Here is a 14,712-nt window from a genome sequence, read left to right as displayed (position 1 = left end):
GTGGAGCTCTCCCTTCAGTTAGAAGGGCGCCCAGGACACCGTCCAGGGAGGCAGGAGCCCAAGGCCAGGTGGGAACTGAGCACCGGTCCCTCGTCTCCCACAAGGTTCAATCCTGCCCCTGAAGACCACACCACACGCCAGGAGAAAGGCCCGCGGGGCCGGTGGGAAGTCGGTCACAGACAGGCTGTAAAGTCCGCACTCCTCACTCTTCCTTCAAGACTGCTGTGGACAGGGAGAAGACGTAACCACAACTAGCCGGCTTCCTCGTGGGTGTAATTTACAGCATCATGACTCAGCTGCCCTGCTGGCCTCGCAGGTGAGGTCACCTGGGTGCATAACGGCGTTTTCAGGAGAGAACACCTGCATGCAGGGCAAGGACAGTGGGGCCCGCCTGCCCTGAACAGGCCGCGTCCCCGGGCCTCCCTCCTCCAGCCCCGCACGGTACACCTGGGTTGCCATTCCTCCCCAGATAGACAGTCCCACGGCCAGGACGCTGGCCTTCTGGCCTAGCTGGCTGAGCAACCAATTAAACGCAGTAAGTAACAAATACGAAAATCATTCATGTATTTGGTTACAGAGGTTTTCTTGCAGGCACCTGGTAAGTCTATTAAGAAAATAATTAGGCCCCGGCTGCCGTGGCTCAGTGGGTTGAACGTCGGCCTCTGAGCCAAGTGTCGCTGGTTCGATTCCCACTCAGGGCACATTCCTGGGTTGCACGTCAGGTCCCCAGTTTGGGGCGCGAGTGAGCGGCAACCACACAGTGATGTTTCTCTCCCTCTCTTTCTCCTTTCCCCTCTCTCTACAAATAAAATAAATTTAAAAAAGAAAAGAAAAAAGCTCATACCATTAAAGGTTCCTTGTGCCACCTGTCACCACAGTGCCCTTTTCGAGACCAGCAGGCTGCCACTGGGCCAAAGGCCACTGGGCCGGGGACGCCACAGCCCAGGAGGGAGACCTGCATCAGGGCTCCGGGCAGGCGCCTGGCAACGAGGTTGGGACCTGGCCGCCGCTGCTCTCCCAGCCGGTCTCGCCTACGAACGGGTCACACCAGGCTGCTCAGGCCAGGGCCACTTCCTTTGACAGCTCCCCCCTCTGCTCCCAGCACCCGACTCTGCCCCGCGCCCTCCTCTGCCAGGGACGCGACTGCTCACGAGCCCCTCAGGCACCCGGCTGGCACCCCCGAGGGACAGGGACGAGCGCCACGCGCTGGTGCACTGCGGCCCCCGATTCACGACGGTTCCGGACAGCGCAGCCTGTGTAGGAACAGCATCCCAGCAGCCGCCTCCCGCTCCACCTCCTCTGCCCTCCCCCAGCGCAGAAAGCCCTCCCTGCCCCATGGGAGCTGCGCGGTCCCCGAGGACACGAGCTGCAGCCGCTCCGGGAGCTCCAGGACTACAGCAGGAGCGCTGAGGTTCCTGCAGGAGCAGCTGCGGCTGGAGACCTCCGCGTGTCACCTCCAGCCTGACCAAGTTACAGGGGAGGACGTGGCACAAAGGGCCGAGGACACAGGCCCACGGCCAGCATGGCACACTTCTCCCAGAACTGGTTAACGCGGTGTCACCTCGGGGCGGGGACAGGTGGCAGGAATAGGAAGGGAGGGGCACGAGCCCCCTTGGTCTTGTTTGTGGTGTGGGTGTCAAGCGACCCAGGAATGTGCCACCTTGGTATGCAGATTATTTCCAGCTGAATGAAAACCCCCTTTCCTTCTTAAAAGAGATTCAGATAGAAAACCTGCTTCAGGAAGGGACTGTTAGCATGATCACCTGAAGTGTTTCCACCTCAGCAAGAGGCCGGAAGGAAGGGCCCAAGCAGGGGCCCGTCAGCCGCCCATCCCATCGTTTCAGGGACCGTGCGGGCCACCCTCTGCGCTGCCTGTAAATGGCCCACTTCTGCTTGTGAAAGCTAAGGCCCCATCCCCCACTCTCCTGTGGCCAAAATGACATATATGCCCAAGTCTGCATCTGTGTTTTTGAATTTCCATGCTCATGTGAATCCCTTGTGCACACGTATTAAAAGTTGGTTTTCTCCTGTTCCTCCACCGCGTATCGTTTGAATCATCCGATGAGCCAGACTGAAGGGGCTGGGGGAGTCTCCGGCCTGCTCGGCGGAAGGAGTCAGGCAGGCAGGCAGCAGGCCCTGCAGGGCAGGAGTCGGCAAGCAGGAAGGCGGAGGGCCGGGGCGGCGAGCGCACACGCGGTCTGCGCAGAGCGAGGGGCTGTGCGGCTGTGTTTAGCAGAAGAAACTCAAACCTGGCCAGACGCACCACCTCAGGTTAGAAACGTCCTCACCTCACCTCCCAGGTGCAATGGGTGCCACCAGGGGAAAGTGCAGGCCCACAGTGACACGGGCACTCGTGACTTCCCATCAGGACGAGGTCTGTGCTTGCTGGGGCTAAGACAGGTAACAGACAGGCTGCCGAGAAGCGTCAGGAACAGGGACCCTTCCCACCAAAGCTGCCCCTCTTTGTTGGAAGAGTGCGGGACGCTGGGTTTTCCTGGCTTGGAAGAGCTGGACTGGGCCAGGAAGCCTGCCACTGGCACCCCGGGAAGACAAGCAGGAAAGGATCCCTGGTCCCCTGAGAGGAACCAAGTGCCATGTGGCGGAGACCTGCGGGTCCCCTGTGCCTGTGGCCTCTGCAGAGGGGCTGCCTCCAGGGAGGCTGGTGGTGAACGCTGGAGAGAACTGGCAGCCTGGGGCCCTCCAGCCACAGCAGGGCAACAGACTCAGGGCCCAGCGGGCCTCCCGAAGACCCCCCAGCTCCCCTGAGTCAGGAGCCAGCCAAGTGCCATGTCTGCCCGGCAGGCGCAGAATCCGGAATTCTACTCGCCACCCGCAAGTCTTATCTCAAAGTGACCTTGCTCAGTCCTTCTGGACAGCTTGCCCTCTCTGTGGCTCTCACTGCCCTACATGTTCCCACGACATAAACGGGAGCATTTCAATGTCACCATCATGAGGGCACTGCAGCGAGCCTGGGCCAGATGCCCCAAGGCCCTCAGGCAGGTGCTGCTCATCATGGTCGCCCAGGAACCCAGAGAACCCCCTCCTTGGGGTATCTCGCTAATGTGCTCCTCAGGGGCCAGCCCGGTCCACCTGCTCCGGGAGCAGCCGCCAAGCTCCGGTGCTCCAGGGCCACGAGGCCCACTGGCGGCCCGCCCCGCGGGGTCCAGGGCAGGGCCCTTCAGCGGGAGGACCATCCCTGCGCGGGTGTTAGAAGACCCATGAACATGCCTCAAAGTATACAGAAAATGGGATCCTTCGGCATTTTTGCACGAAAGAGGCCCAGAGCTTCCAGATTTTCAAAGGAATCCATGACCCAAACAGGTCAGAGATGCCCAGGTAGAGAGGTGGGGAGGAGGGGCGTGCCCAGGTCACTAGATCAGGTACAGGGATTTCTGCCTTGAGATGGTTAGCATGTCATCTTTTCATACTTTTCAAAGTCAGTTCTTCCTTTTGTAGTTTCCTTTAGAACTGAGTTGAACGATTTACGTTCATACACAAACAAAGGCAAGTAAAAAAAAAATAGAAAGACGGGTTCTAAATTTAGGGAAAAGCCTAAGGGCCAGCCCGAGTTATCACAGAGCTGAGAACTTTCTGGGCCTCACGAAACAGTAACATCAGAAACCAAAGGTCAAGCCACTACTTCTAGAACTGAACCTAAAGGAAATGTACAAAAGGAAGGACAAATTTCAAGTAAAATAACTGGTATTCTGTGAAATGAAACGCAGGTGGGTGGCGGCGGCCGCCAGGCGCTAACAAGCCTGCTCTGAGCCTCCTGCACGCGGCATTAGCTCGCTCGTGTTGAAAAGGAACCCAGGACAGACCGAGCTGCAGAGCGCCGCCGGAGGGAGGGAGAAACCAGGTCAGCCACATGTGGGTCTCACGTTTCATAACCAGACAGGAGCCACGCTGCAGATAAGACCTTAATCTGATCAGCACACTGCGTGTACACGGGGTCCGGGCACGGCCTCCCACCCTCTGGCTGGGGGCAGGGGCACCTCCCCAGAGCCCGCCTCCACCCTCAGCCCTGCGCTGGGATCGGGTTCAGACAAGATCAAATGAGGCCGCCGCGCCTGCAGCCCTCACCGCGCTGCTGCTGCTGCTGCCGCCCCCACGGTGACGGCCGCTCAGGCTGCCCTCAGGCCAGTTCAAGGCTGCCCGGGAGACAATGGGCCCCAGGGAAGGAGAAAGTGGCACGTGTGACCTGAACGCCCCCGCGCACGGCGACAGCTGTGTTTCTCAGCTCCGGTGGCCAATGCAGTTTCTCCCTCCTGCCACCTCTTCAAGACCCCAAGTCACCAAAAACCCACAGCCACTTGCTCCCACCAAACAGGACACCAGGCCAGGCGGCCAGCAGGCCCCACATACACGCACCCCTGGCCAGCGCTGGGCGGTCGAGCAGAGGGCAGGACAGAGGAGGCCCGCCAGGTCACCCCGCCCACAGCCATTCTGTCCAGGGCTCCGTGCCTGCTCGAGCCCCGGGCCCTCCAAGCTGAGCTGACGGCCTTCATGAACCCCGCCCCCCTCGGGTCGCCCTTTCCCACTCTCCCGTTCTCCTCACAGAGGCCATCTGCTTCCTGGCAACAGAAGGATGCCACAGATACAGTGAGGGCGACCCTCCACGGCACTGACACACAGGGCGCTGAAGCTGTCAGGGGTCAAAACCGCGACCTCTACACAATCATGAAGGGCCAGCTCAAGAAATCCTCAGTTTGCCATCAAATCGAGTCTGGAACCAGCAGCCTTGAACAGGATTCTCAGCTGCCAGACAGCAGGACATACATGCAGATCCTGGCCACCAGGACCCTCAGACAAGAGATGCGCGCGCCCTGAGGGACAAACTCCACGTGGGCATCAGACAAGCACTGCATGCAGCCCCTGGGGGACAGTGCAAAGACGGAATGGAGAAGGCCACTCCCCACGCACGGCACGGTCCGCCTCGTTAATGCAAACGAACAGCTCACTGTAAAGACGGCCACCTACTTATCTCGCGCCCACAGGCGAGCGGAAAACCTGCCCGCGCTTCCCAGAGGCTCCGCTGAGACCACTGGCGCCCTGCCGCCAGTCAGTGTGCCTGTCCCCTGTGCGCTTCATGGGGGGCATGGGGGAGCTATGCTTGGAAATGAATACTGCATGTCTAAGAGTTCTGCAATTAAAAATAAAATCTCGACAAGATCTTCCTGGGGTGAAAATCTGCAGAAGAAAGAAATGGGTTGGAAAGAAGTTGAGAAATCATGGCTGGAGGCTTAAGACCAGCTTGTCGCAGAGAGAAGCGGGCAGGGCCAAGCCTGCCGAGGAGGCCCCTGAGCCCGCAGGCCAGGCTCCAGGGTCACAGCCTCCACACCCGCTGCCCTCAGCACAGCCCGCAGCACCCTGCTTGGGCTCCGGACAGCACTGCAGGTCCCCGCGGGCCTGCTCCCTCCCTGTACAGCCTCAGCCACCGCGGAGGTGGTGCGTGTCCCTGCAGGTCAGGCTGCGTGGCACCACCACTCTGGAGCCTCTTCTGAGGCGGGAGCTGCTTGTGCTTCTCCCGGCCCCTAGGACGTTTTCCGGCGGAGACCCGCCCCCCCGGAGAGAGAGCTCCGGGTGGAGCCCTGGCGGCCTCCAGGCCACAGCCTTCTCATCTGCACTCCAGCTCAGAGCGCGCAGCGGGCCATCCGGTCCACCCGGAATCGAACTGGCGGCTGCCACCAAGCCTGGCCCCACTGCGCACTCACAGGTGTCTGTCGAAGATGCAGCACCCGTGGGATTCCTGGGGGGCTGTGAGGACCCCAGAAACACTCGAGGAGGAGAGATGACACCCAGGCCCAGCAACACCCCAGCACAAAGCCGCCGGGCTCTAAGGGAGACTCAGCTCATCAGAGCTCATCACCAGTGTCCCCCCACGTTCAGCACACGCTGCCGGGGATGGGCAGTCCACGGCGATGGTCTTGTAAGAGGTTCAGACACTGTTCCCTTCGGAGTCTTCGCTGTGTCCACAGCCTACTTGGCCCCCTGGCCCCTGGTTACAAGGGTCAAGTGCACCCAGGACTTCGCAGAGCGGCAAGAACTTCCCTCCAGCCACACGGAGCATCTGTGGCCGGGAGAAGGCGGTACTGCTGGGGGGGGCGGGTGGCTGGGATCCCAGCCCAAGGCTGACGGGCTCCAAGCCGAGGAAGGGCTGTGTGGGCAGGGATCAATCCCCAGATGGACCAGGTTCTGAGGGATCATGAGGAAATCCACAGGAAAATGGTTGAAAACTATTTTCCAAAACCATATCGTGGGCCGGCAGAAACCACGGCCCGCGTTTCGTCGGCTTCCAGGCTCTCCCACAAGACTTAATCAAAAACCTATCTGAGCCTCCCAACCACAGACTGACATCATCCACAGCATTCTTATCGGCACACAGCCTCACCGCCGAAGCTGCTCCAACTGTCAGGGGGACCGAGGACAGACCGATAACCAGCGGGCTGACTATGCCACTGAGGGCCAGCTGCTGGGGACAGACAGTCACCTGGCTCCCACGACACTGCTGGACGCTTCCGTCTCTTCTCACATAGTTTTGAATTCTTAGTATAACCACCACCAGCTAGTTTGTGACTTGTTGAAAACATGCTCCCAATTTTATTCTGCATTTGATTAGTGCTAAACATCACTTCTTTTAGGAAGTTACCAACAGTTTGCACACAGTCGCAGCGTTGAAAAGACAATAATATCTCCAATCGCAAAAACATTCTCAATGCACCTACAAAACCCAGCTTTTCTCTCTGGGCTATTTCTCAGGGCATGCTAAGTGCCAGGAACAAACACGCGTTACGCTCTCCAGGCTGCAGCACAGAAGCTGAAGCTCAGATCAGTGGGCAGCTTCTAGGCCAAGGACACAGAGCCAGGGGCAGCCCAGCCAGAGCGTCAACGCTCTCCGTACGAGGCCGGGCTCTGGAGCGTTTCTGCTGAGGCCTAGAAGGCACAGGGCCCCACCGTACCCTCCAAAGAATTAAAAACACTTCTAGGGTGAGTTGGACGTGATTTGAAGGCCTGAGCTCCCCTTCCCTGCCCCACTAGGTGCATGAGCCCCAGCTGACAAATCAAAGAGCAGACAGTCTGGACTCCACAACCCACCCAGCACAGAATCAGAGCTGCCCTCGCGGGGGGGGGGGGGGGGGGGCGCAGGAGGCTGGAGGCCGGGATGCGGCCCCAAAGACGTGGCTCCGTCCAGCAGAGGGTAGCAGTGTGCAGGGCGGAGGGGACCGACTCCCCGCTCGGGGTGCAAACGGCTTTATTCTACACAGTCCAGCTCCTTCCCAGGGCTCCTGATCCAGGCAGCACCACTGGCTGGAGAGCCCAGGACAAGAGTCCCCTGTGCCGGGTCTCCTTCAGCAGCCCTGGCCTCTCCCTAAGCCTTTAAGAACCTGAAACCTGCCCTGGCTGCGGTGGCTCAGTGGATTGATCATTGGCCTGTGAGCCAAGTGTCACTGGTTCGATCCCCAGTCAGGGCACATGACTAGGTTGCACCGTCAGGTCCCCAGTTGGGGGCATGAGAGGCAACCACACAGTGATGTTTCTCTCTCTCTCTCCTTTCCCCTCTCTCTAAAAATAAACAGAAACTAACTAAATAAATAAAGGAACCTGAAACCTTGTGTTAGCATCAAGGTCCAAAATGCCAAGAGGCTATGACTAAGGAGCTGTGCTTTAGGGACCAATGGCAGTGACATCTTTAGGGCTACATCCCACCCCCGCCCCCCGGGCAGTGCAGGGCCTCGCTGGCTGGCCCAGTGCTCTATTCCCTGTCCAGGGACACCACAGAAGCCCAGCATGGGACATGGAAGCAGCTCCTCACTTGCCCGACCTCTGGGAATAAGGGCCCTCCTCACAGTCCGAGGACGTGTCTTGTCCTCAAATACTTGCTGTCCAAATTCACGGTGACACATTCTTAAGTGGATTCTTAATGGCCAGCCCAAGGACAGAAGGCAGATAAAACTTCCAGCAGGCCCGCAAGACCGAAAGCCAAAGAGGTGGGCAGGCAGCCTGCTTTCGCACCGCACTGGGCTGGACTGAGGGGGTGGCTCCAGGGAGAGACCCCGCCTGGGCAAAGCCCCGGGGCCTCTCACCACCCCAGCGCCCCTCCCTAGAGAGGGCCACACAGCGCTCACCCCCAGAATGCTGCTTCAAGGAGGGAGACCAGCAGAGCAGGTGAGAACCTGTCCTGAATCCAATACCAAGGCCCAGGATTGTCCCCACTTCAAACCCATCTTTCCAGCACATGACAATTTAGCTCAGGGCACAATTCCACAGGCATAAATTTTAACTCAGCTACATAAAATTGCATTGCTGCTCATGGAAACACACACGTTTATGAAATGTATCCCCCTCCACCCTTTAACACAGCGCCCTGAGAAAATATGCCGTGCACTGTCACGGACACGGAGTGGCAGGGAGGCGCCCATTTGTCAGGGTGGCGGTGCCCTGCCCCCACCCACCAGGGGAGGTGAGGCAGCGCCTGGAAAGCGCTCCCAGCTGCGAAGCTTCCAAGGCCCGCACACGCTCCCAGGTGGGGGCACTCAGACTGGTTTACAGACCCCCGTGACCCTGCTGCCTTGTGCCTGGACTGCACGCGGCCCCCGTGCTGGGAGTCCAGCCCCACCCAGGCTCGCCTTCCCACGCCCCCTCCCTCCTTAACTGGCAGAAAGTGCTCCTCACCTGTAAAGTTCCAGAAACAGGGGGGCCGTGGCACCAAGGGCAGCTCAGTCATTCCCTTTCTTATCCAGGCACCTTCCACGGGCCCCCGCCCAGCTCCTGAAGCCACAGCCCCATCCAGGGTGTTGCCACCCTGCGTGTTAGTGACTAATCACAGGTGTGCCTCGGAGGAGCCGATGCGGGAGCAAAGCGTCCTGGCAGAGGGTCCCGCCTTCCATGTGGTGAGAACGGCCCTGCTGGGAGGCGCACTCACGGGAGCACTGCTGGCCCCTCCGCTCCAGGCCGCACTCGCACGCCTTCCCCAGGCTTGCGCTGGTGACACCCACGGTGGCGTGCCGCCGTCGCAGGGTCTGAACTGCGGTTTGTATCACTGTGCGTCACAGAGAAGTGTGAAGACTGATCAATAAGACTTTCAAGTACGAAGCCACATAACATCAGAATAAAATTCCATGAGGAACACGGAGCAAACGTGGAAGCTCAGGAAGAAAAGGTAAGCATGTGTGTGTTACAACACATCTTTAAAAGGGTGCTGGGGGCCCCAAGTCACGGGGTTTCACACTGGCGACTTTTGAGAGCAATGGAATAGTTAGCTTAAATGTCTATATTTACAACATTCTAGAAATTACATCTTTTATGGCTATTTAAAATTAGCAAAGAAACGTTTAGACATCAACTTGAAACTGTGCTCATAGTTTTTAGTCATTTTACAGAACATGAGCAAAAATATGTGAAGCGCGCCCTGTGTGTGAGGCTGAGTGGGTCGGGGACTGTCCCCCAAATCCGAAAGCCGCCAGTCTGATTCCCGGTTGGGGCACATGCCTGGGCTGGGGGCAGGGTTGGTGCGCATGGGAGAGGCAACAGGCTGACACTTTTCTCCCTCCCTCCCCCCCTCTAAAAACACACATAAAATCTTTACAAACAAAACAGGTGAGGACGGCTGCTTTAGGGCGCATTGCGCTGAAACGGCCATACCGAACGTCGCAGGGGCGAGGCGAAGAGCGCTGCCTTCTCCCCCGCCCGGGGGGTGCCCCCCAGGGCCCCTCCTGCATGGGGGGGGAGGCGTCAAAACCGTCCCTCAAAATAACTCAGGGAAAATATTCCTTTCTCTTTCCAAACCAAAAATCATACTCTCCTGGACAAGTACACTTTCCTCCAACAATGACTAAGGCGTTGGCAACAAGGACCTTACTTACTGTCCGCGGGCCAGGCGCGACCAGTGGTCGCTTCCAGTTGTGTACGATGTGCATGGCGAAGCGAGCAGCCGCTGTGTCCGGGCCACACAGCCCGCGTCCCCCTCCTCGGCACCTGCTTTACGGGTCTGCTATGTATTTTACACGCCAGAGTTTCCTTGCTCGGAAATGGGAAGACTGATCACCAGCCAAGCCAACTGGCTCCGCGATTCAAGGCAAACTTCGGGAGAGGCCCTCCAGCAAAAGCCAACAGCCCCGCAGGTCCCCAGGCGGAAGGGCCTTTCCGAAGGCAGAAGAGCGAGCCTCTCGGCGCTGGTTCAGGAATGCAGCTCCCCTCTCCCGGCCAGCAGGTCCTTTAGCAGCTTTGGGAGCACAGAAGTGCCGAGGACCTAGGGCTGAGCATCGCCCCCCTCCCCCAGGCTCCGCTCAATGACCTGAAGAGGCTCTGCAAATCCCTTTGGCTGCGGGAGGACCTGCCTGGGGACAGCCAGCACTCATTCCTGGCTCGGGGGCAAATGCCTGGCATCAGGTATAGCCTTGGGCTGGTGGGCAAAACACTCTGCTACCCACCCTGTGTGACCTTTGTTTCGCATCAGGCTCCAAGCCAGCCAGAGTATTCAGAGCCCTCCTCTCCCCCTCCAAGCGTTTCATTTCCCACCAGCTCTCAGAAAACTCGTACACACAGGCCGCGCTTCACGCGCTCCGAGGATGCTGCACTTTCACAGAGGCGGGCCCACAGACGCTCCGGCAGCAGGACAGTGGCGATGCGCCTTATTGCGACAGTCCGGAACGGAGGCCACGACCCCTCCGAGGTCTGCCTGTGATGGCTCAGCTCCAGATGAGCACACTCAACAGGTAACTGCGGCGACCGGCGAAGCTCCCTGCCCTGCGGCGTAGGGACCTTGGGGGAGTGCATGGTCAACAAAACCACAGGAAGTGCTGTCGTCCTCAAAGCCTGTGCATGTCCTAACCTTAAAATGCCGGCTCTGAAAGCAGGTCGCCAAGAAAGCCGGTTCATACACACCACGAGGCCCCCGCCACACAGGTCCAGCGTCCCCACCAGCACCCAGATGGCAGTGGGTGGGATGGCTGCCGTGCAGACCAGCGAGGCCACTTCGCTAGCTTCCCTCCAGTGCAGGCAGGGACACTTCCTTCTTGCGCATTAAAAAGGTCCACCATCTCCCTGTTCCCTGAAAGTGCCTGATTTCACAAAGGCTTAGCATTTGATACCCTAAGGAAAAGGGAGGGGAGCAAAAAGGCCACTTGAAGCACATTTTGAAAGTTCCACGTCTAAAAAGATCCTTGTTCATTGATTTTGGTGGAGTAATTAAGCTAACCTAAACAAGGGGACCTTGTCTGGGTATGGTGGGGGAGGGGCCGCAGACTGGCCTCTGCCTCAGGAGCGCTAGCTCCAGGGGTCCTCTCCCACCCCTTCCTTTCTATGTGGCCGCTCTTCTCCTGGGAGCCTTTTCCTTCTCTCTGGTCAGACTTCCACCCAGCAAAGCTAAAATGCTCTCGCGTTTCCTGGCTGGGGGTCGACCAAACACCTTCATCAGAGTGACCCTGTTGTGATCACAAAAACCTGGGGAACCAGACGAGGCCAGTGGGGAGCAGCACCCTCCTTGTCCGCAGTAGGAACACAGCTTCCAGCACATTCCAGCCCCACAAATTACAGGCTTGGCTCTGCCAGGGGTGTTTCCGAGGAAGGCACCGGCAATTTGGGGTTGCCTGCCACCTACAGCGCTCGCCAGTGGCCCTCACTCTGCCAGCCCCGCGGGCTGTGAGTCACAAACCACCCCTGTCGGCTACATGGGGCTGGGCTTCGGCCCTGGGACCAGAGACGGCTGACACGCACCAATGGTCACCACGGTCAGAAAATGACAGCATGGCCGGACCCCAGCTCAGCCCTCCACTCTCCTCCCACTGCCCCTCAGACCACACGGCCACCCTGAACGCTGGTGGCTTTCCTCCACTAGGGAGGAGGGAGCCACGGCTGCTGCAGCCCCCACCACCCCCGCCCCCCCGCCCCGTGCCTGCGGACCGGTCAGGCGGCCTGCATCTCCCGGCTCGGACAGGGCAGGGTCCCATTCCTGGGCACTTCCCTTCCCACCTCCCCTCCTCTCCGGCGAGCAAAGTCAGAGGGCAGAGAGCCTGGCATGTGAAAAGCCGCAAACCACCTTGGAGCTCACCCAGTCCAATCCCTGCTCAGCTTTCACGCTGCGACAGGGGCCAAGGCTGCAGCCCGCACCTCAGCCAGGGGAGCAGGCAGCTCGCGCGGCCCCAGGGAGCCCAAGGGCGGGCCCCACCTCCACACCTACCAGCACCGAACCCCTGATGTGCATTTCAAATGCATCCCAACTGAGCCACTCCTTTTCTTTCCAGCTGCTGCCCCTAAAACAATAGCCTCGATGGGGCTGAAATTCTGGCCTTTTAAGATGACCCAGCGTCTCCTCACCCTCTCAGCTGAAGTTACTCAAGTTCTTTATCACACCAGGGTCATTCCACCCGGGGCCTGCATTGCTCCAGGCCACAATCTCGGCCCATCTCCACCTTCTAGCAGATCCTGCAAAACCTCTCCCGAGCAGAGGAGCAGTAAGTAAACTCTGACCCTTACTCTTGACTACATCATTCAGATCTAGCAGAAAATTATCCACACGAGTTTAAAGGAGGCCAGGGGCTCCTGCTGCCCAACCATTTGTTACATTTCTTAGTCAGTAAACCAACCCTCCAGCTTTTAAGTTTCTTCGTTGTTTTTGTTTTTTTCCTAAAAGCACCAATCAGAAGAGATGAGAGACCCTGCCTGTCTGTCCCTGGTCCCTGCCACACCGGGAGGACGGGGCAGACGCTGCAGGGAGGGCACCCTCTCCTGCACCGGGAAGCGCGGCCTGGTTTGCCCAGTAGAAACGGGCTGAGAGTCTGACAATCACTCATGTTCTAAACCCTGCTCCCTTCCCAGGCCCTGGGGGAGGAGACACCCCAATAAACAAACGGCAAGGCCCCTTTTGCTGGAGTCACCTAAGGGGCCAACCCCCACTCCCACCCCAGAACTCACACTCCCCGGCAGACCACGAGACCCCTCCCACGCCTCCCGGGCCACCCCCCCCCCCGACCTTCCAGAAGCCCAGTGGGGGCAACCCGGAGGCTGCGCTTCTTTCCAAACTGCCGCCCCCCGACATGCCTCCCCGGGAACAGCCGTGGGCTGGGGCGCTCCCCGGGAGCCCCATCACGAGCGACCCGCGTTGGGGAGGAACGGGTTAAGCCCCAGAGCTCCAGGAGGACGCAGCTCGGGCAGGAGAAGGTGCCGAGAGGCCCCCAGCCGCGAGGGCTCCGCAGGCTCTGGCTGCTCTCCGGCGGGGTCACGCGCGACCACAGGAAGTGAAGGTGGCTTCCGAGGCGCAGGGAGGACCAGACCGCATCTCGGGGGCGCGAGGCGTGTAAACACCCGCTACGCGTGCGGGGGGCGCGTGCGCTGGGGGCGGGGGCGGGACGCGGACGGCGCTAGACCGCGGGCGGGAGCGGGGCTCGGGGCGGGGGGCCGGCGCTCAACTCCCCGAAGTTGGAGGTGGCAGGCCGGGAAGGCGGGGTCAGGTCGGGGCCGCGGGCGCGAAAGGCCGCCTCCTGCGGGAGCAGAGGACCCCGAGGAAGCGGCGGGGCTGCGGAGGGGGGCGGCGGGGCGCAAGGTCCGAGGGAAGGCGCAGTGCGCACCGCGCGGCGGGGCCCGCGTGCTCCGGGAGGCTGCCGGGACGGCACGGGCACGGGCCCGGGGAGGGGCAGGTGCAGCCCCGCGAGGGAAGGCGAGGAGCGAAGGATGGGGACTGGTCTCCCGACGGGAGGCAGCGTCCGGCCCGGGCGTGGGGGTCCCCCCCCCGAGGAAGGGAGGCCGGGAGAGGGGCCGCGGCCGCGCCGAGGTGGGGGTGGGGAGGCGGCAGGTGCCGGGCGCCCAGGTGCGGGCCGCCCAGGTGCGGGGCCTGGGCCGGCAGGCGGCCGCTCACCTGTCTCCTCCGGCCGGGGCCGCGGGGGCGGCGGGGCGGCCGGGCCGGGCCGAGCGGGGCGGGGGGCGACGGGGGCGCGGAGCCCCGGGCGCTCGGGAGCGGCGGCTGAGGCGGGGCCCCGGCGGCGGCTGCTCGGCGGCGGGCCGGCCGGGCGGTCAGGCGGCTCGCCACGGGGAGCGGAGGGAGCGCTGCGAGAATGCGGCCGGCGCGCTGGGACAACGCCGCTTTATCGGGTCGGAAACAGCCGCCGCGCGCCGCTTCCGCTGACGCAGCGCCGGCCTGAGCTCATGACTATGCAGCAGCCGCCGCGGGAGGCCGGGGCGTGGCCTGCACAGCGCGCGCTCATTGGCAGCCTGGCGCCCCGCCCACCTCGCCGCCCCGCCTCCGTTAGCCTACGCCCCGCCCCTGCCCACGTCCCACCTCCCTGCCCACGTCCCACCTCCCTGCTCCCGCGAGCCCAGTCTCGCGCGCCCCCAGCCCAGGCTCCTCCTGGCCTGAGCAGCCGCCCCACCCAAGAGCCCTGACCCCGGAATCCCAGCGCGTCCCGTTCTGCTGCCGTGGGAGGGAGAACCCTGCAGCCCGCCCCTCTCCGGCTCACCCGGATCCCTGCCTCTCCTCGCAGAGGGACCCAGAGGGCCTTGACAAGCGCCACCAGCCTGGCCCCTCTACAAGTACCCTCCTTCCATCACACACACACACACACACTCCCTCCCTCCCCCATCCCCCGCCGCGGGGCACTTCCCTCTCCCCATACTTCTCCCATCGCCCGCGCACTGAGGGGGACCCCCTTCCAGCCCTGGAGCGCCCCGGAGAGCTGGGCAGGACCTCAGATGGAGCCTCCCACTGGGGGCCTGAACCAT

At 61.1% G+C, this 14,712-nt stretch overlaps 1 protein-coding gene across 2 annotated transcripts in view; it reads right to left on the bottom strand.

The window, feature by feature from the left end:
• Nucleotides 1-13,915, bottom strand: part of SLC45A4 (solute carrier family 45 member 4) — a 46,481-nt gene extending 32,566 nt beyond the window's left edge. Inside the window, exon 1 of one of the 2 annotated variants that reach the window (XM_090283326.1) lies at nt 13,853-13,915. The gene's annotated coding sequence lies outside the window, so the exon portion shown is untranslated. The remainder of the gene's footprint in view (nt 1-13,852) is intronic. The other variant, XM_090283325.1, reaches the window with a different exon arrangement.
• Nucleotides 13,916-14,712: the final 797 nt, after the last annotated feature.

The sequence above is a fragment of the Furipterus horrens genome, unplaced genomic scaffold (assembly GCF_987537825.1).
Source record: "Furipterus horrens unplaced genomic scaffold, mFurHor1.1.pri manual_scaffold_7, whole genome shotgun sequence".
In the NCBI taxonomy this organism is placed as follows: Eukaryota; Metazoa; Chordata; class Mammalia; order Chiroptera; family Furipteridae; genus Furipterus; species Furipterus horrens.
Note: the sequence above shows the minus strand (reverse complement) of the source record. Positions and strands in the feature narration are given on the sequence as shown.